Source organism: Ostrea edulis, chromosome 2 (genome assembly GCF_947568905.1).
Source record: "Ostrea edulis chromosome 2, xbOstEdul1.1, whole genome shotgun sequence".
NCBI lineage: Eukaryota > Metazoa > Mollusca > Bivalvia > Ostreida > Ostreidae > Ostrea > Ostrea edulis.
Window position 1 is genome coordinate 43040393 of NC_079165.1, and position 21840 is coordinate 43062232.

The 21840-nt window shown below is 34.8% G+C and overlaps 2 long non-coding RNA genes across 3 annotated transcripts; both read left to right on the forward strand.

Moving 5' to 3' along the window:
• Window positions 1-11180: 11180 nt before the first annotated feature.
• Window positions 11181-12721, forward strand: LOC125675146 (uncharacterized). Of its 2 annotated transcripts, XR_008799972.1 has the most exons (3): window positions 11181-11584; window positions 11703-11915; window positions 12509-12721. It is a non-coding gene; the product is annotated as an uncharacterized LOC125675146 (long non-coding RNA). The 2 variants fall into 2 exon arrangements; XR_008799971.1 differs by having other exon boundaries at window positions 11181-11915.
• A 6583-nt stretch (window positions 12722-19304) lies between these two features.
• Window positions 19305-21553, forward strand: LOC130051691 (uncharacterized). The gene is made up of 2 exons (XR_008799973.1): window positions 19305-20260; window positions 20872-21553. It is a non-coding gene; the product is annotated as an uncharacterized LOC130051691 (long non-coding RNA).
• The last annotated feature ends 287 nt before the right edge of the window (window positions 21554-21840 follow it).

The window sequence follows — 21840 nt, forward strand, 5'->3', positions numbered from 1 at the left end:
ACCCAATGATAGGTTGTATTAGTATGGCGTGTCAAACGTTGCAATATTTGATCTTTTCCATTTGTATTGTATAATTTTCCATTTGTATTCTATATTTTCCATTTGCATTGTATAATTTTTCATTTGCATTGTATAATTTCCATTTGTATTGTATGTTTTTCCATTTGTATTCTATATTTTCCATTTGTATTGTATAGTTTTCCAATTGTATTCTATATTTTCCATTGGCATTGTATAATTTTTTATTTGTATTGTATCCGAGGAATGCTTATTTTGGTTTGTTACGAAGGATTTCATTAGTTAACATCACTGATGTACCACAAATGTAGACGTGCTTAGCACACAGGGCCGTAACAATGACGGTTTTTTTTTTTATCGTGCCAACGCCTGTGCAGCGATACGGAATATCTGTTTTTAAGGTCATTACGGAAAGACCCGTGATTCTCACCTGGCAAAGGAGCAATCGCTGTCTTTGTTTATATCTTAGGTTTGATGCGGCAATGACAGTAACGATTCTCGAACTCAAGACCTCTCGCCCACAAACCAAGCGATATACTGAGCTACCGCGACCAGGTCCAAGCAGGACTAGTTATTGGGAGTTGAACTATGTTCAATCTCCCTGGGTCATCACGCACTTTTCTGCGCAGTAACTTGTATTGATTTGTATAGTGGTCGTCAGCGGGGGTTCTGTGTCAGCTGATTTACTCCTAGGTAAATCAACATAAACTTTTATAAACATCCGCCATTAAATAATCCATGTAACTTTTCTGAAATAATCTAATTTTGATAATTGACATGTAAATAAATGCAATGATATTGTATTCAAATCAATTTGAATACAAGATTTCGATCAAATTGATACTGATAGACATAGAAAAATAAAAGATAAGGTTGAAAATTGTCGTTTGTAGCACAGCGTCACCTATAAACATTGATAGGGAAACGAACGACAACTGCACACAGGCCCTATTGACACCGTGGCGCGAAATATCGAATATGGTGCGAAACCTCAGAAAATTTACAAGAAATAACTCTACAACATTGTGTATGTGTATATATTTGGTTGTTTTTTTTAATGTGAATAATAAATGCTTGATGTTACATGTAGATTGAATTAAAACACGTCATTCCCAGTCAACAACTTTCGATTGGGATCGGAATACGAAATAAAATTTCTTATATCCGGTGGCAAAGTGAAACTGCTTCATGCTTCAAGTTATTGAATTACGTAGTAATTGCACGTTACACATTAGAGAACTGTTCCTTTTAATAAAGAAAGTCACAAAATAGATACAAAATGAGTGTACCTTATTCATTACTGTTACCGAGCAATCGTCGACTATAATCTCGAAATGGCGTGTTTCGCTGCGCTTGATGATCTGACGGTAAGGTCCACATTTTCTACGTGAGTAGTGTGATATTTGTTTATGAATTTTTTGCGCATACATGGTATGTCTCGGCTAGGAATAATGGAAACTTTCTCACCTATGTATGTAAAGACATATTAATCTCTATTTTTAAAAATGTAGAACACTTTTATCAAATGACAATGTTTGAAAACGCTTAGAGCCCCGATGTCAGAATTTCCTTTTCCAGACATCAATATGTCAATTCATTATCCTTTTTGAATAGTATGTACCATATTTTGTACCAGTTATCCATTTTGAATCCCCTATTACAATGGGATTTTGCTGCACTCTGTAATGTTTGAGTGGATGTCATGAGTGTGTGTCAAACAGAAATTTTAAGAGCATGGGATAAGGTGCTGCCATGTATTACTTCACTATCAAAGTTTAACCCAGTTGCCACAATGTTGAATTTATGCTGCAAAAAGGATTGGAAATTGCTCTGGTCAAAACACATTGTTTATTTGTCTACAGATGAAAGAGACATGAGAATTCTCCCTCACAAACTGAAGAAAAAAAATAGTTATGGATCTTGTACATGGATAGTTTATTAATCACTATAGATTTCCAGCATCACAAGTCTGATTCCACTATATGCTTTCCATACTGTCAGGTTCATTCACCCCCTGTTTGATCCACAGTATAATATCCCAAATACCTTGGCAATAAATAACATTATTTGACTAGTGTTTCATTTTTAGTGGAGTTGCGATGAAGTCAAACTCGACTTTATGATCTGATGAAGTGCCTTTGGGCGGGCAGGCGGGCACGCATCAACATTTCATTTCCGCACCATAGCTCTTGAGCAAATTATAGGATCTCATTCAAACTTTGATGGATTGTCACCCTCAGTAAGACGAGGAAGCCTATCGATTCTGGGGTCACTAGGTCAAAGGTCAAGGTCACTGGCTATAAATAGACTGAAATTTGGAGAAAATTTTGTTTTCCGCACCATAGCTCTTGAACGAATTATAGGATCTCAATCAAACTTAGATCGATTAAGTAAGACAAGAAGCCTATCGATTCCGGGATCACAAGGTCACAGTCACAGTGGCTATAAATAGACTGAAATTTGGAGAAAATTTTGTTTTCTGCACTATAATTTTTTAACAAATTATAGGATCTCAATTAAACTTAGATGGATTATCGCCCTTGATGAGACAAAGAAGCCTATTGATTTTGGTCAAGGGTTAAAGGTCAAGGTCACAAAGGATTTAAGTCGGTTGAAATTTATGTACGCAAAATTTTACTCCCTGCTTGATAATTCTTGAAAACTTTTCTGCCGGTTCCCTCTATGCTCATTCCTTGCGCAACTTGGCTTGTGCATTTCCGATGCCCGACAATTTTTAATTTTTTTGCATTTCATTTATTTTGAGTTATTATACAATTATTTACCATTCCATTGATCCTCTACAGGACTGTAGTATACTCAGGTGACAGTTTAGCGTATTGGACTACCTTTTCAAGTAATGAATCCTTAGAATTAGCTATAACTAGGATTAAACTTGAATGTATATATACAGGGGAAAAACTTCATCATAACTACAAGGCATTGATAACCATATTGATTTGAATGTTTGGGCCATAATATGTGGTCACATTTTTCATGAGAATATAAAGGGGTGAAATTCTAGAAAACAACAACACGACTTCAGTTACTCGAGGAGCGTTGTGGCCCATGGGCCTTCCATTATCCATGTTTGCTGTTGTAACGCTTTGAAAAACAACAACAGTTGATTTGTATCTAAAATCATGATAATATTCAGTCATTTATCCCCCTACCCTTCCAGTACTATCTTTTCTAATTGAATTCCCACAATGTTCAACTCCCACGAGTACTTTAAGTACTTTGATTTTTAAAAATATGTAGTTAGCTCTAGTAGTGGCGAATTCCCCCCCCCCCCATATCATTTTTAAAAAAAATATATAACTGTCCAAAAAAGCATGCACATTTTTATTTAGTCAAAATTCGGTAGATTCGGGGGACTTAATTCGGTCCTTGGGTCCCCACCAATTGTTAAAATCGAGTTTGGTTTGTGACAACTATTCAATGGATTAATCTTAAGTTATCGTTTATCGAATTTGGTAATGCGCGAGATGTTGAAGAGGTAAAGTTAAGGATCCACGTTTCGCAGGAATGTACCGTATTTGCTAAGTGTAATGGCGTAACCCCCCCCCCCCCCCAATTAATTGATCGCTTTTATGCGTCTAATGTGATCAGGATATTCAAACTAGTCTTCTATTTAACCACTGGCTGATCAAGATAATTCTGAACGAATGTAGTAAACTGCTGGATGTCTGGGGACCTAGTGTGTCCAGTGCAAAGCCTTGGTGGAGGATGGGGTGGGGGGTTGCAGGGAGAGGGCGAAGTCAGTAGCGGATTTAAGGGGGACACATCCGCCCCCCCCCCCCCCGCCCCCCTTAAAATTTTCAAATTTAAGGTAAATCTTGGTATCTTGTTTATTGAAAAATGTATTAAACGATAAAAGAAGCAATAATTTCTTCCATTCCCGGAGAAATAAATGACAAAATCTTTTGATTTCTTGAATTACTTTATTGAGAGAACTTAATTTTTCCAGAAATCCTTAAGATTTGCGTCATTTTACTAATTTCACTTTATTAAAAATGACATATTTCAAGCCCTGTAAAATCTGTAAAATCCAGGAGCTCCCGGGGGCTTCGCCCCCTGGACCCCTACCAGGACTTCGCCATGGACCCACTGGGGGCCCCAGACCCCCTGCTTCATAAAGTGGCGCCCCCGTAACCGCAATTCCTGGATCCGCCCCTGGAACAAGTGCGTTCTGACAAAATAAAACGTACTTGCATGCTTTGTTCGACATCTATATACAAAATATCATATTTGTGAAGGGAGGGAGGGAGAGGGGTCTCCCGGCGCAAGATTCCTCATTGCTAGCTACATGTATGTTCAACTAGTCCTTATATGGAACCGATCGCGGTAGTTCAGTGATATACCCCTTGGTTCGTAACCGTGAAGTCGCATGTTCGAGTTCTACTCGTGTCATGGCTGCATCAAACTTTAGACGTAAATATAGTTAATACTTTCCCATACGCATAGCTATCTAAAAGAGAGAATCACGGATCTTTCGGATAATGTGACCTTAAAAGCAGACATCCCGTGTTGCGGCAGGCGTTGATACGTTAAAGAATCCCCACTGCTTCGCCAATGTGCGCGTACATGGCATAGTGGTACGTCACCTACAGCTGGTGACGGCTAAATATAAGTGGGACCTAAACTAATGGAATCCTTCGTAACAAATCAAAATAAACAATCCCTCGGATGCAATACAAATGAAAGATCTTGCAATGCAAATGGAAATTATACAATGCAAACGAAAAAATTATATAATACAAATGGAAAATATAGAATACAAATGGAAAATTATACAATACAATGGAAAATATAGAATACAAATGGAAAATATAGAATACAAATGGAAAAACATACAATACAAATGGAAATTATACAATGCAAATGAAAAATTATACAATGCAAATGGAAAATATAGAATACAAATGGAAAATTATACAATGCAAATGGAAAAGATCAAATATTGCAACGTTTGACACGCCATACTAATACAACCTATCATTGGGTCAAATGCTGTCTGATGTGTTTCATACCGATTGTAAGACCGTTCTGGGCAAACTAATTTTGGCTGCTGATAATTCCGTTTACCTGATCGGGATATAGGGCTCACAGCAGGTGTGAACGGTCGACAGGAGATGCTTATTCCTCTTAGGCACCCGATGCCACCTCTGGTATGTCAAGGGGTCCGTGTTTGCCCTAGTCTTTATTTTGTATTCCTTGTGGGTTTTATGAGATTGATCATTGTTCGTTATCTTCGCCTTTCATATAGGTGACTTAGAAATTGAAATTATGGTTAAACTTGAATTGTTTATTGCAAGAATATTTGTCTAAAAGTTTATTCGAAAGATAAACGTTTATGTTTTACATGTTTTTATAATTATTGCTATTGTTTATGACAAACAAACCTAAGCTCTACATACATGTATCTAATATTTGTATAGATAAAATAAAATGAAAGATGAAACAAGATGTGTTTGTGAAACACAAATGCCCCCGATAATGGCCAATTCCGAAGATGGCCAAGGTCACAAGGACAAATATCTTTGTACCAGTAGAAAGATCTTGTCACAAGAAATGCTCATATACAATATGAAAGCTCTAATATTTACCATTTAGAAGTTATGACCAATGTAATTTTTTAAAAGTAGGTCAAATGTTAAGGTCAAAAGGTTTAGTACCCACGGAAAGGCCTTGTCACAAGAAATACTCATGTGAAATACAGTTGTATCAAAACTCTATCACTTACTGTTCAAAAGTTATTAGCAAGGTTAAAGTTTCAGACAGAATTACAGAATGACAGAAAGGACAAAAACAATATGGCCCCCGATCTTCGATCTCGGGGGCATAAAAATATAACAGGCTCTATTTGAAATGTATTCATTACGAATAACAGTGCAGTGTATGTGTTGCTTAAAGATGCTTACATTTTACACTACACTGCGGAAGTCCAACCTAACCTTTGTATCATCTTTTATACTCTGGGTAACTCGAACACGAAAGTGAGATTTGCGTATACCTATGGTAGAGTTATGAAATTTAGGGTTAAATGCTCATCTACCTAGAACTGCCTTAGAAAAAAAAAGGTTTTAAAAATCAGACAATGACTGCATTTCTTTAAGTGTTACCTTGTTCGAAGCGGATAGAAATAACGAAGTTTCCTTAAGTTCTATGCAATTTTCTTTTGTGATGAGGATTGTTTCATTAATTGCATCGATGCCCAAACTTAGAAGGTTAGCTGGACTTTCGTTGTGTGGTTTTTTGTTGTTGTTTTTTGTTTGTTTGTTGTTTGTTGGTTTTTTTGGTTGTTGTTGGTTTGTTGTTGTGATTTTTTTGTCATTATGCTATAAAACTTAAGTGAGCTTATAACAATATAGGGAACAATTAAAAAATATGATAATATGATAATGAAAATTGATCTAGGTAATGATCGATATTACAAATGTTTGACTCTTTAGTTACGAGTAGTAATTATGAAAACTTCCGAAATATTAAAGGAGCAATAGAGCATTCAAATGACATGTATTTATCAATGTAGAATTGATCATCTATGCACATACCTAATAATGAAAAATCAGCAGGATATAATGGTAACAACATAAAGGCGCTTGGTAATCCATTTTGCACAATAAGCCCCCCCCCCTTCCCCGTCCCATCTTTTGAATCATTTCAATAGTCTGATCAAATGACACATATGAAACTGAACACAATCCTGGGTCAATAAACTGGTTTACACTATTTTCTGATGGGGTGTTAAGTTTGTTGTCAACCACCAATTTCCTTCTTTTTTAGGTAGTACCCCAACTGGGTCACACCTTAAAACGGGCGATATTGAAATGGACCTGCCATACGACTTGAGTCATTTCTTTATGAATAATTTGAAGCAATTTACTTTGATGTAGAGCTGCAAATTTCATATTTTTAGGTGAAATAGGGAGCCTTAAACCAGTATTCAAATTGAAACCTATGAACGAAACCGGAAACAACATATTGTACTAATTGGGTATCTGGTTACTCTACGGGATATCTTTGTAGAATTGAAGGATTCATGGGTGTTGAACTAAAAGCCCATGTTTCTTGAACGTTGATAGGAATTGGATTGTATTCGTGTTGTAGGAACGACAATTAGACTGACTTAATGGTCGCCCAGGTTGAGTGTTGAGTGTAGTAAGGTTTTGACTCGAGGCTTGAGGGTATGTAGTACTTTGATTGACCAAACAATGAATTCTTGGGTGGGGTTTGTTACAATACACACTGCTCGGGGTAAAACGGCTCACATCTCTCGTGCTACACGAGTTATCTTTCATTATACATAATAATCTCAGGTGGATTACTTGTCTCCAAAACGGGACTGAACTCATATGGAGTTGACTCTAAATAATTGAAGATATCTTTAATCACTTGAAGACATCACAAGTTCCTTTGACTCGCGCTATATTTCAATTTAAGATATCTTCAAATGATTCATGATGTCTACAATTCTGAATCATTGTGTCTATTCATCAAATTATTTATAGCATTATCTAATCTTCTAAATAGTTGCAGACGTGTTTATCGTACTCTTAATTTTGTATTCTTTCTATGAATTATGAGATTGATCACTGTTCGTTATATGCATGTAATACAATGAAGTAGCAAAAGTCACTTTCTGACAAAACATAGCTCTGTATAAACAATTATAGCAGTAGTTTATATATATATTTAGTATCATATCATGTAATACTCCAGTTTTTAGATGAGAGCTCTTCTGTATAGGAGGTGCATTTAGTGGAACTAGTAGGGACAGAGTGGACCTACAGTTAGTGAGGAACCTGATAAAATGTATAAAAAGCGGCTTTTCTTTAAATATGTAGGAAATACAAAATACTGTCGGAAGAAATATTTTGCTAAAGTGGAATTATATAAACAATCTCATATGTGCAAGCAATATCCTAAATGAAAGGCGAAATAAAGAACAATGATATTATACGTATAAGCAACGAAATAACGTGATATAATAAGAATTCCATATATCTATATTATGAGATTGATCACTGTTCGTTATCTTCACCTTGCATTTAAATGTTCCCTGAATACTCATCAACTACTTAGTTTCTGTATCAATCGCATTTAATGGATGAAACTACTAATGAGAAATTTACTGAGCTCTTTCGCTTATTTGTAAACAAGTTGCTTTGCGCCTTACTATATGAAAGACGAAGATACCGAACAGTGATCAATCTCATAACTCCTATAAGGAATACAATATAGAGAGTTGGTCAAACACAGACCCCTGGGTATACCAGGGGTGGAATCAAGTGCCTAGAATAAGTAATCATCCCTTGTTGACTGGTCACACCCGCCGTGAGTCCTATGTCTTGATCAGGTAAACGGAGTAACCTGTAGTTAAAATCAGTTTGCCAACAACGGCCTAACAATCGGTATGCAGGTATATGCAAGACGTCAGACAGCATTTAAGCCAAAACTTATGCCCAGAACAAGCTCTTGCGTATCGAATCAGTTGAGAGACATAAACAGTATCAAACACCATATTCAAGTGACGATGGAGAAGCTGAAATTATCCCGTTTGTCATAAAGTTGAGTTGTTAGTTTCCTGCTAATATTTACTTTCAATAAAATATCTAACTATGAAGCAGATGTGGAGGTCTCTGTGGTATCTTTTATTTCGAGTTCAAGGGGATATAACGAATTGACATATGAATGAAAATTATTATTGTTGATAGATAAAATGGTCGTCGATATATCTGAATTTCGTGTTGAAGGCCGCAGAAAGATATTTTTTCTTCTCATGTAGAAGTTTTTGAATAAAATCTGCTTCATAAGAATAGAAAAACAGTTAAATAACAAAGGAGCACAATTCGTGTCCATGGGAATTCCAACAGACTGTTGGAAGACCTGATCACCGAAGACTATACGAAGATATGTCAATAAGGAATTCCAGCATGTTCTTTATTCCAGAGTACTTGTGCGTGAAATCAGAATGGTGTTTAACAAAGTATTTTTTCGGATGATTCTCGTCGGTTTTGATGTTGTTGATTTGATGAAGTTTTGCAATTTCAAATCTACTAAAACTTTCTTAAGAATTTTTTAGAATCCGCATTGGATTTACACAACTTCTGACAAATGTTGTGGCACGGTACGTTTGGAGCTCCCCTGTCACCACTGTTAATATTTTCGTGAGGAGCAAAGGTAGGGGCTTTGTAGAACATTTACGTGATGAGTTTTGTGGTGAAGTTTAGGAATCCAGTATAGGTACGGTATCTCATATTCACCCATCCCGTTGAATGGGATATCAAAATTGTCTAAAACTGAAGCATGATTTTGAAGAATTTCATCTTTTCAAAGGGCAGTTGGGGTGTTTATAAGAAAGTATTTCAATAGGAAAAATCGAACCCGGCGTATTAAAATGTCAGATTTGATAACTGATTTATGAAAGGTGAAGGTAACGAACAGTGATTAATCTCATAACTCCTATACGCAATATAAAATAGAGAGTTGGGCAAACACGGACCCCTGGATATACCAGAGGTGGGATCAGATGCCTAAGAGGAGTAAGCATCCCCTGTCGACCGGTCTCACGCGCCGTGAGCCCTATATCTTGATCAGGTAAATGGAGTTATCCGTAGTCAAAATCAGTGTGTCAATAATGGCCTAACAATCGGCATGAAACACGTCAGACAGCACTCGACCCAATGATATGTTACACTGGCAAATCAGATCGCCAGAACGAACTTAGAATTTGCGAAATGCTGACTTTAAACGAGACTGTTGGATCTCCTGCATCATCAACTTGTTCGTATATTAAAAATATTTTTGTGTATTTATTCTCCATATACAAATGCAGGTGATTGTATTAGAGGATAAGGATTTTAACTTAATATATTATGCCTCTCTGGTGTTGATACTGAGTGGCTTGTTGGTGAATTCAAATCAAGGAGAAAATGGGCATTCGACTCGCACAAATAGACAAAAGTACATATAATCATAAATGTATACATTAAATATTAGTGATCTCAGAAGTTAAGTGGATTAATTAAAGTGTTAGAATACCAAGCAGTAAAAATGGGTTTGAGACTGTCCTTTAGGGAACTTTTCCCTTATTGATTTACATCATAACTGCAAGTTTTCGCTACAAAAGGTAATCTGATTAAATTCATACCTTCACTAGCGTTTTTATTGTCACGTTCACGTGACAATCAAATTAAAGAAATAATGGAAGTTGATTTTAATCAGGTTGCGTGTATATAAGATAAAGTTTGAACTTTTCATAAGCAGAAGATTAATAGAATCCTTAATTGGTACTATTGTGAGAAAGGGAATTTCCACCGAGGGGACAGAGTCCTGGACAGGCAATCTTGATCCATAGGTAAAATTTTCCTATCCCACTGGAGTAAATGATGAAGGATCTTTTTTGGACATTTTATCCACATTTTAAGTCAGGAGCTTTAAAAATACAAATCTTCAATGCAAAAACTAATTAGACAGTCAAAAAGAGCATACCCGAGGTTGTCCATCAGATAGCTGTATCAAATTAAAAGAAAATACAAAACAGTTTGCTTCATTGTCTAACATAATTCAAAGAAACTGTATGAGGTCACAATCAATGACGTCACAGCAGTGTAAAAACATAAAATTCTCACATAAGTAAAGTCGATATATGTGTTGCCAAGTGCACAATGGTCGTCCCTAGTATTGCCCTTTCCGGATATTTCGGGTCACCATTTCTATATTATATCGCTTAGATTTTGTGACCTAATACGATGCTCAGAGCGTGGGTGCCATAACCTACAACTGTATAAGTATTGCTGTTATCTCCAACACCTGTAAAACCAGGCGTTTGAGTGATCTCACAGGTGTGTATTTATATGCAAATGTGTTAACTTGTGTTATGATTGTGGTTTCATAATGATGCATACACTTTGTACAGATTCTGTGGATATGCTTATCGGTACTGTGTATTCCCGATATTTCAGCAGTCACATTATGTAGTTCTTTGATGCTTATCTGCTGGTATATGTTTCATAAGTAGTGTTAACAGTGGTTAAGTAGTTGTTTTATTGATTACAGTATTAGGGAGTAAGTGTTACTCCACACTCCATGAATTTGTCCCGTTTGTCGTGGTGGTTAGATATTCCGGAACTTGAATTTCCGTCTATACTAGTCTTAAAGGTCAACTGAAACGATTTTCAAAGTTCGTTTTTCAAATAAATTCCGTAAGAAAATACCATTCCTTAAATGTTTTCACATAAGAATAATTTTTGTTTCGATCATCCAGGTAGATACGACATCGTTAATTTCAACCCGGTAAATTTTATTGTATGAGTTATCTGCCCTTTAGGCGAACCTGATATTTCAATATGGCGGCACGATATGAAAATCATTCGGAAGATTGTATTCCTGAAATAGATATATCGCTTAGTGTTAATGTGCAGCCCTGCCAATACGAACCAGTTGTACAGCGAGACGCATCCCCACTAGTGGAAAACGATAGTTATTCAGAAAACAGCGAGGATCAATCGGACGAATGCCCTTCACCTGTTCACCATCTGATATGCGAGGTCGATATGCAATGGTTTGTTAATTTAGGCTAATTATTTATATGAGACTTTTAATGAAAACGAAACGATTACTCAAAGCTCAGAAGTGCATCAGCATGTATTTCTAAGACTAGTTTTCTATTATTCTAACAGGTGATCATATAGGCTAGTAATGTCATCGCAATGCCCTCAAGAAGGGAGTCCAAATGTTACAGTGCATAGGATTGAAGAAGTGGGCGTGTCCTGCATCACAGATCACGAAGGTTTTGTTGTGGCAAACTGTCTCAACAGATTGGTTATAGGAACAGCTTATTATGAATGCATACAAAATATTGGTCCCTTGGAGGAGGGGGAATTGATTCACAAGTATGTATTTTGTTATGATTACTCAAAGTTAATATTGGGGGGGGGGGGAGGGGGGGGCACTCGGTCTCCTGATTCACTATGACACGGCCATAGTCATAGTCATTAATGAAGCATTGTAAAATAAATGTCTAGATGCTATTAAATACCAATGTTCTTTAATATTTTCTAGATTGAAATTGCTAATTTATTTAAGTATTTCAAATAATTTAATGCAAATTAGTAGATAAAAATGAAAATAAGTATGTCAATGGTCAATGGGGCAGGCACTCGGTCTCCTGATTCACTATGAGCCATAGTCATAATGAACCTCTCCTATTTCAATATCTAAACCCACTGAATTGTTGACCCTTTTATGCACTTCCTTTCAAATAAACATAAAATGTGCCTCAATCAATTTCTTATGTTTTATCTTTACCCATTTTACTGTCTAACCATGTGTACATTTTATATCAATTTTAAATCAGAAATTAATTCCTGAAAAATCATTCATATTTAAAGTAACCCCATCCCCCCCACAATTTTTTTTTTTTTGGTTAGATGAAAGTCATCAATTATATTTGAAATTTTAAAATTCTTCATAATTTTTTTAACAGATTTTACAGACATCATGCATATTGGAGATCTGGTAGTAGCTTGGGAAAAACAATTGGAAAGTTCTTCTATCCTGCGTTGTGACTATGATAAGAAATCATTCCATCACAACAGTACTGTGGATTTAAATACCCTTTGGTATTAATTTAAATGTGTGATAAATTCTTAATGCATTTTTCATAAGTGATATAAATAAATATAAACAAGTAAACATAGCTTGATGTTCAGTTTTTATATTGTACATAATATATATCACCAATTTACATATATGTAATTTGGGTTAAATCCAAAAGGTCTACAGGTCCCAGTCACCTGAGTTTGACACATGTTGGTAGGAATTTGTGATCGGGGCAGGAGAATTACCAACAACATCCATTATATTAACTTCCTGGAGTTTCTGTAGGAGCCAAACTGATCACTTCCTGCATCAATTCAAAGGCTTAATCTGAAATATAACAAAACGTTACAATTCAATAAACATGTACTTATTGTCTAGTATTATGAATATCCACTCACATACATACTAATTATGTGGGTCAATTTAAAAAATGTACATATCTGAGGTGAAGAAAAACAAAAAAATTCAAATGTCGCAGAAAATTAATTTTCATATTAATGAAGCATTGTAAAATAAATGTCTAGATACTATTAAATACCAATGTTCTTTAATATTTTCTAGATTGAAATTGCTAATTTATTCAAGTATTTCAAATAATTTAATGCAAATTAGTAGATAAAAATGAAAATAAGTATGTCAATGGTCAAAATTGACCTACATGTAAAATTTGTACATGTATTCCGTTTCTTTTTCTAACAACTGGATTTATTTAATGATACAAGTTTAATTTTCCATCTCATAATTATAAGAATATTATCAAAACTATGGTTGTAAGAAATATTCATTTATCAATTTCACAATTTATCTATTTAGTAAATTGTAAAATTGCTTCTTTTGGGGGGGGGGGGGTTCTGTAACTTGGGAAATTTGCATAGTATCAGCATGGATAAATAAATATATGCTCTGCATTTAATTAATCAAATGTGGATCATGTGTACTTAGTCATGTTGCATGTATATCATAAAGCTGATTAAGTATACTCGACTAGTGATATTTTTATTGTACTACTACTTGTGTAGATTTTTCTATACCTATTTCTGGATTTTATATTAATTATTGTACTTCAGAGAAAACTCAGTACAAATATGTGTCCTATATTTACTTGTTTTAAAATCATTTACCTTTATGGCATAAAAATAATGAATTTTAGAAAAATTTACAATTTTTTCATGTTTGACACTGTATTGAGTTTGTATTCAAATTTAGTAACAGTATCAAGAGTAACATCATGGACAAAGTGTAAAAAATCTAAAGGGCATGAGTGTAGAACACAAGTGAAAAAATATTCAGATTTTATACAAAGTTACTTAACATGCATATTGGCTATGATTCTAATTTACACATTTGCAAAAGTTCACTTCAATCTAGAATAATATTCATAGATATTTACTTGATATCCTTCACCTAACTTGTATACATATGTATGTACATGTATGTTACATGAACAATTGAACATTCAAAGTATCCATTAAATTTACACCAATGTGTAATATTTTTGAAAACAAATTTGATAATACAATTCATGTCATTTTGTGGCTCTAGTACAAATCTTGCAATCATTCCATATGTGGTTTGTGTAGTCATTTCATAAGTGTTTGTCCCATTCATGATTTAATCATTTTGAATGGCAGGATCATATGACATTGAATGGAATTGGTTGTTTTTGTTGATTGTCTTGGAATTGGGTGGTGGGGGAAGAATGATTCGGACATTGTCATCAACTTCTAACTCATATAAACTAATATAAACAAATGAATGAAAGTAAACTTCAGTTATGAATGACTTGTGTGACTGCATGAAGGGGGGGGGGGGTAATAAAAATAAGCTTCAGTATGAAATAATTGTGTGACGGGTGGGGGTAGAGGATATTCGTATAGAGAACAAATAAACAAATAAATCGTGTCATACTATATCAATGTCAATAAAAAAGCCAATATCATTTACATCAAAACTTACGTTCTTTTCTCCACAGCTCTGGAAGTTTTGTTTATGAAGGGGAAAGTCCAAATCTGTTTTCCGTTTTCGGCCCTTTCAGGTCTTTGTAGCTACGTGTAGCGGTTTGTAATCAAAGAGAATTGGGATTGGCTTTTTCTTTCATTGCATTCTTGAGTGTTCCATGCAAAGACCATGCCATGGACAGCTGATGGACGGCTTATTATGTAGGCCTAACAGTCCTCAATAGAGTGCTTCGACGGCCAATAATTAATCCATTGTTTTTAATTTCCCCACCCAAATTCCGCAATTTTTTGTGTGTGTAGGGAAACTAAACATTGTTACTCTGTCTATATTAAACCTTACAGTCAGGAACCGCACAAAACACCATATTTACTCGTTGTTTACCGGACGTCACCTGCTGATTAGCGTCTTTAGTTTCAATATGGCGGGTTCGTGTAAAGGGGCATAACTCCCGCAATATTTTCTGCTCTGACACAGGTGCGCTATCTTTATCCGCGCGTATCGCGGATATATGACCAAAATGAACCGAACAAACCCGCACAATCATTTTATACGATCTAAATGAAGCAAATACATACTTAATATGGAAAAAGTTATATTTCGTTTCAGTTGACCTTTAATTTGGATTTTGTAAATTATGTGGTGAAGTGAGTTGACGGTCGCATTGTTTACATCTGGATCCTTTGAAATCCAAGACGAAACTCGTGTTATAACGAACTATTGTATGATATTTGACAGGTTGGTAATGATTTTCTTATTTGATACTTGAGCATAGTTAGCGAATATGCATTATTATCAGACATGTTTGTGCTGTTAGGCGCTAGGCTAGGAAGGTTGTGAAGTTTTGGTGTTGGTGTCCTTGTTATGTAAAACATATAAATTGTGTATGACAGGAAACAATGAACACTAGATGGGTTGTGTCCCAGTAGGAATGTTAAAATATTCACTAAAGGTGTGTAGAGTAGCTTTATGTATTTATAACAACATTGTCCAGTTATATGATTTAATAATCATCATGAGTGTTGATATATTTACAGCATAACTGTTGTAATATTATTACTTTAGTTACTTTAAAGTGGACATTGTCACCCTGACCTGTCCTGGCAATACATGTAGAGTTAATTGCACATTATTAACATATGTCTCGGTGCATTTAATGTGACATCATTGTATAATAGTTTTGCATGTTGTTATGTTTAATAGTTCATTATATTTGATTAGAACTTTCTTGTAACCTTACAGGCTGTCTTCCTTTCCTTTAATAACCCATTTTGACCACTTAACTTCGGCTTCATATACATATGAGATTGATCATTGTTCGTTATCATCCATATGTCCATATCTTGTACTTGAAAAGGTTAATATCATGAACACTGTTATCAATCCCTTAACTGCTATAAAAATACAAATTTAAAAGTAGACAAAAATGGATCCATTAACATCAGTGTGTAAATAACTGCCTAAAAATTCGTATGAAAAATTTGAAACAGCATATAACCCAGTGACCGCTTGTATTGGTAAATTATATCGTTATAACGACCATAGAATTTGCAAATTGCCGACTTTAAACCAGACTGTTAAAATTTGTCATCCATATTATTTTCTTCGGTGTATCTTATACATCAATTAGTTTAGTCGTAGTTCACATAATACGCAACTTAGATATTACTCCACCATCAATGGATCCACTCATTGAAATAAAATTAAAAGTTTAATTTTTCTTCATAAAATAAATATACATCATTAAACACAGCCTGGTGACGAGATATATCACATTTCTACTTACGAAATTCTGAGCAATAATAATATACAGACTGTGGACAAAAGTATTCGCACGGGCAATGGCGGCCATTTTGTTTATCGAAAACGCTTGACGGTAAACAAACATGTTTTTGGAGTGTCTGAACAGGACAAATAACTTGTAAATGCAAAAATATTGTAAATAAACAATTTGTTTCTATCAATAATCAATAAAAATATATAAAAGAATGTCAAGTACCTTAATATTTTCGTGATATACCCTCGGGCCCTTTGAACTTTGCGCACTCGTTGTGGAAGGGTGCATGGAGATTTTGTATAATTTACTCTAAATGAAGTCCAGATTTCCAGAATTTTGTGATACAGTTCATCACCAGAATTTAATGTACAAATGTGATATGAAGTTTTCTTTTAATTACCAGCCAAATGTTTTCTACGGGGCATAAATCAGGTGATTGTGTGGGCCACTTCAGTGCTGGAATTTGTTTGTCCGTTTTGTAATTGGTTGAAAGACAAGATCAATGAACAGGTGTATGGTCATCCATAAACAGATAATTGTCATCTTGAAAGAGTTTTGCTGTACAGGCCACAATTTATCTACATAATTTTCAGAGTTATTCATGCTGCTATATGTATTGACTCTGCAGAGTAATAACGCCATGACACGTAATGCATCCCCAAATATTTTACCAGTTTCGGGGGAAAATACAGTCCGACAGTCAAGATTTATATCCCTTCTTCTCCATATATATACTCGACAGTATTTTCCAAAGACAATCTGGCACTTGTCAGAAGAGATTACCACTTTCCTTTCATTTTCCACGGTCCAGTTTATTTTACCCGCACACCATTGCACACTTTTTACACGATTGACAACTCGGACCGTATTTTCTTGATACAAACACATATTTAGTATCCATTTCTGTCTTAAACATCGCCAAATAGTTTTCTTTGAAATATTTGTATTGTTATTTTCATTACATCTTTGTAACGTCCTACAGTGGTCCTTTTCTGTCCAACTGTGTCTATCTAACAAGTCTCCGTTGTGCACGTGCACTCACTAATTTCTTTCGTCCACTTCTTTGTTAGTTTTCTGTTGTACCTCGCACTCGAAACTTATTCCAAGCACTATAAACAGTTGATATAGGAATTCTTAATAATTTTCCAACTTCCCCGGAACTTTTACAGCCCTGAACTAATGCTACGATGTTTTCTTAGCAGCCTATACCGAGTTCCGATGTTTACAACCCATGTTTTCTAATCACTCCCTTGCATGTATAGGTTGCATCACTCTATTTATGTGGAGGTTCACGTCGAATCATGGCCGAAAGAAAATAATTCCTGGAACTTTGCATGTTTTATGGGACTTTCCTTATGAGGTAGGCTCTCCAATTTTTTATGAGATGTAAATTCAAGTATTGTGTTTGAAATTTTGTGAGTAAAAACCATGAAAGAAGGATTTAAATATTTTTTTGAATTTTTGTTGTAGAGGTGGGTGATTTGGCTTTTGACCAGCTGATTTTGCACGTGCTTGACTTCGATGTAAACAAACTCTCACGCCTTGCTGGATGGGTATGTATTTTTTGGTATGAAAATGCTCATTAAGAACTGTACTACATGATGTGAAAGTACAACTTCTGAAAAGTTTACTTTAAGGCAGCAGGGTCAGGTCAAAGGTGAGTAATTTTGGTAAGAACATATAGGCAAAATTAATAGAGTGGTGCAACCTGCAAACAGAGTTGCAGACGAACACAAACATCAATACGTCACATAATTGACCTTCAACTCTTTGAATACATCATCGGTGAAAGGATAACTCATGTCTGTGCAAAGAGAGATAACCCGCAATGTACGATACTCGATAAACACGTTTGAAAAATGACGCGATCGTGCGAATACTTTTGTCCACAGTCTGTAGTTTGTTTTTGCTTAAAACAAATGCCTCCCCACCTCCCCAATGGGCTTCAAATTACAACCCCCTCCTGGTAATGTACTGTATGGTATGGAGAAGAACGTAGGAACATTAACATTACGAACTGTACTTTGTGCAAAGAGGGAAAGATGAAGAAAAAATCAACATCGATGTGACCAATGTTATTGATGTATATGATATAAAAATAATTACTGTTCTGCTGAAACACCAGTAAGAAACTGATCCTTATAGGAAAATATCAGGTCCCTGGTCAGAACAATGTGAAAGGTGAAGATAACGAACAGTGATCAATCTCATAACTCCCACAAGGAATACAAAATAAAGACTTGGGCAAACACAGACCTCTTGGCATACCAGAGGTAGGATCAGGTGCCTAAGAGGAGTAAGCATCCCCTGTCGACCGGTCACACCTGCTGTGAGCCCTATATCTTGATCAGGTAAACAGAGTTATCCGTAGTTAAAATCAGTGTACCAAGGACGGTCTAGCAATCAGTATGCAACAAATCAAACAATTGAATCGTCCTTGTCTTGACAATATGCACATCTACAAGTCGAAATGAAGTATTGTAGAGTGTCAAGTTTATCCGATAAGCCATACAGGATGAGAAGTGTTTACAAACTATTTTACACCCTCCATCCCTCTTAGTTCCACTAGAGCATTTAGAAAAATATACCAGACGATGGGCTACATAGAAAACGAAGAACTTGATACCTTGTCAGAATGGATAAAAAGTATAAAATGAATATCAAATTCATGTATTAGACACATCAAAACAAAAATACGTTCCATCTATCGTTCTGTGTTTAGTAAACCATTAGTGATACAAGAATTAGATAGGTTACATGTCTGGTTCCAGTTGACAAAACTTTAAACAACAACGTCTTTGTTTGGAATGCTCATTATTTCAGCTGTATTTTAAACCAATTTGGCATTTCGTAAATTCTATGGTCGATAACCATCTCGTTTGCCTATACAACTTATCATTGGGTCAAATGCTGTCTGACGTGTTTCATACCGATTGTTAGACCGTTCTTGGCACAATGATTCTGACTACGGATAACTCCGTTTACCTGATCAACACTCAAAGTCAATAAAAGCGTGCAATCGATGTCGCCGGCACTTTATTAGAAAATAAGCTATACCAAATCATATATTTTGTGTGCTATACATTCATGGACCCATAGCCTCCCTAGGCATGGTATACTTTTTATTTCCCCTTTACTTATAAACTTGGTAGGAAGCGTAGATACCCTAATTTTGTAACGTACGTGACTGTCGCCGACTCAATTTTTAAAATTGAACAAGCAAATATAAAAATCTGAGAGCGTGTTTTTAAATTTTCTTTGCGTTAATATCATTTGTATTTCCTAAATTTTCATTCAATAAAAGTTTAACAACTTTTGCGTATGATTTTAAGCAGTGGTGTATATATTACTCCATGTCGCCAGATTATATTATGTGATCATAGGGTCAATTAAACACTCAATGTATGGACAAAGATTTCGTATTATCATTATGTTTTTGATCTATTTTGGCGCTAAAATATTCAAAAACTGTGTGAAAATATTCATCAAGCGATATTTGGATGTGGCATTGAGAAGAAGTCATCATATTCTCAAAATTTTGAATTCTGATTTTAGAAATGTAACATACGATACACTAATTTTTTTTTATGAAAACGTATTTGCAGAGCAAATGTTACCCCTTTTATGAAAATCTCGTAGTGTACAGAGAATGAAAATATAAACATTTCTTTTGCAGAAGTCATTGGTTGGTCTGAAATTTGACAAACGTGTCAAGATGTAACATTCGTGATGTAACATTCGTTACCGAGAAATTAATTAAAGGGAATGATAGAACAATTTCCAGCGTATTTTTGCTCTCTCTCTGCATGATGTGGTATACGACATGAACGTCTACTATGAACATTTGAGTTTGAAAGTCAATACGTGTTAAACTTTGAGAATTAGGATTAATTTTCTCTTACGGTAAGTACTGTTACAACAACTGCAATGTTTGATATACAATATTGATTAAGCAGATGAAATGTTTTGGTCTGAATTTGTTCTTCTGATATCAAAGAATGTATATCGTATTCCAAATATCTCGAAATTCTTCTGGTGTAAGAATTACATTGAGTAGAATGCTGGTAACATACGTTACTCAAAGTAACGTATGCTACTTAATGAAATGCTTGATTCGACATCAAATATTGAACTACATATTGACAAAATATCATCATTAATGATATGTTTGTTGAATATCAACTATGTTATGAAGAAACAAATGTGTTATTGTTCCCGTATTCACTAGCATATACAGATATCCTCTGCAAGAAATACAGGACATGTTTTCCTCTGCTCCTGTCCTATTTATGATACATGTAACTATGCAACTCTACATTTATCAATTTGCTAGAATTCAGCATCTTTTCATAATATATCTTAGAAATGAAGGGACTAATCTCTGATGATTGTTCTATGCAATCTTATAGAGAAATCATTCAAAAATATTTTATCTGAGTGTAACATATGTTACCACAAATTCCGTTACGTAATATTATTCTACTTGTTTTTAATTTTTTATTTATTTTTTTCAGAAATGGCGCTTGTGAGAGTAGAAGTACAGAATAACTACCATGAAAAAAAAATGTATTAAAATATAAGAACAACCATGAAAAAATGTTTTAGAAATAATATTATATGCTCCCCTTGTGGCAATACTGAAAAGGTAGAATGTCTGTATAGACAGTGAAAATAAAGGTTTAACTACCGGTCAAAGGCTACCATAATGATACATGTAAGTTTTGTCTCTCAAAATACTTATAAGCAACTGGTCATTTGAGTAATTTTGTATGACCTTTGACCTTGTGACTTGGAATCCAATGGGGGTCATCTATTCATAAGGGGCACCAGTGTTTCAAGTTTGATGTCTATCAAGGAAAGATTTCTCAACGGACAATAGCGTATGTCCAGAGTAGTTTAACCGTTGTCCTTTTGACCTCAAAATTAATAGGGGACATCTATGTCTTAAGGTTCACGTTAAATATTCATTCATAACACCGCGTGGTGGATTATACTGACAGTTTCTATGGAAAGGTATTCCAAAATAAGCAACAAAAACATAAGATTCGGTATACATTTAATCAAAATGTTGGGAAATTAAACATTTTCTTTATATTATTATTGTAAACAGATTGTTAGAAATGGGTACATATGATTCTTTCCATTTTTTGAATAGAAATGATGTGTTTATAGTAATGAAAGGAAAAATAAGAAACATACGTTACTTTCATTGTTTATTATAACAAAGAGCAATCCAGGTTTCAAAATATGTGTCTGTTATTTCTATAAGAATCATGGGCATTTATATAGCGAAACATCAATCTATCACTTTTGTTTTAATCGCACATTTATTGTGAATTAATAAATTCAGAAGAAAAGACACATTTGGTAAACATTTTTGCTTGTCTACGTTATATTTCTATTAAAGTTGGTATTTCCATTGAATTAAGTGATGTCGTTATGATTTTGCAACATCAATCGTAAAGAATAACTGATGGTGACAT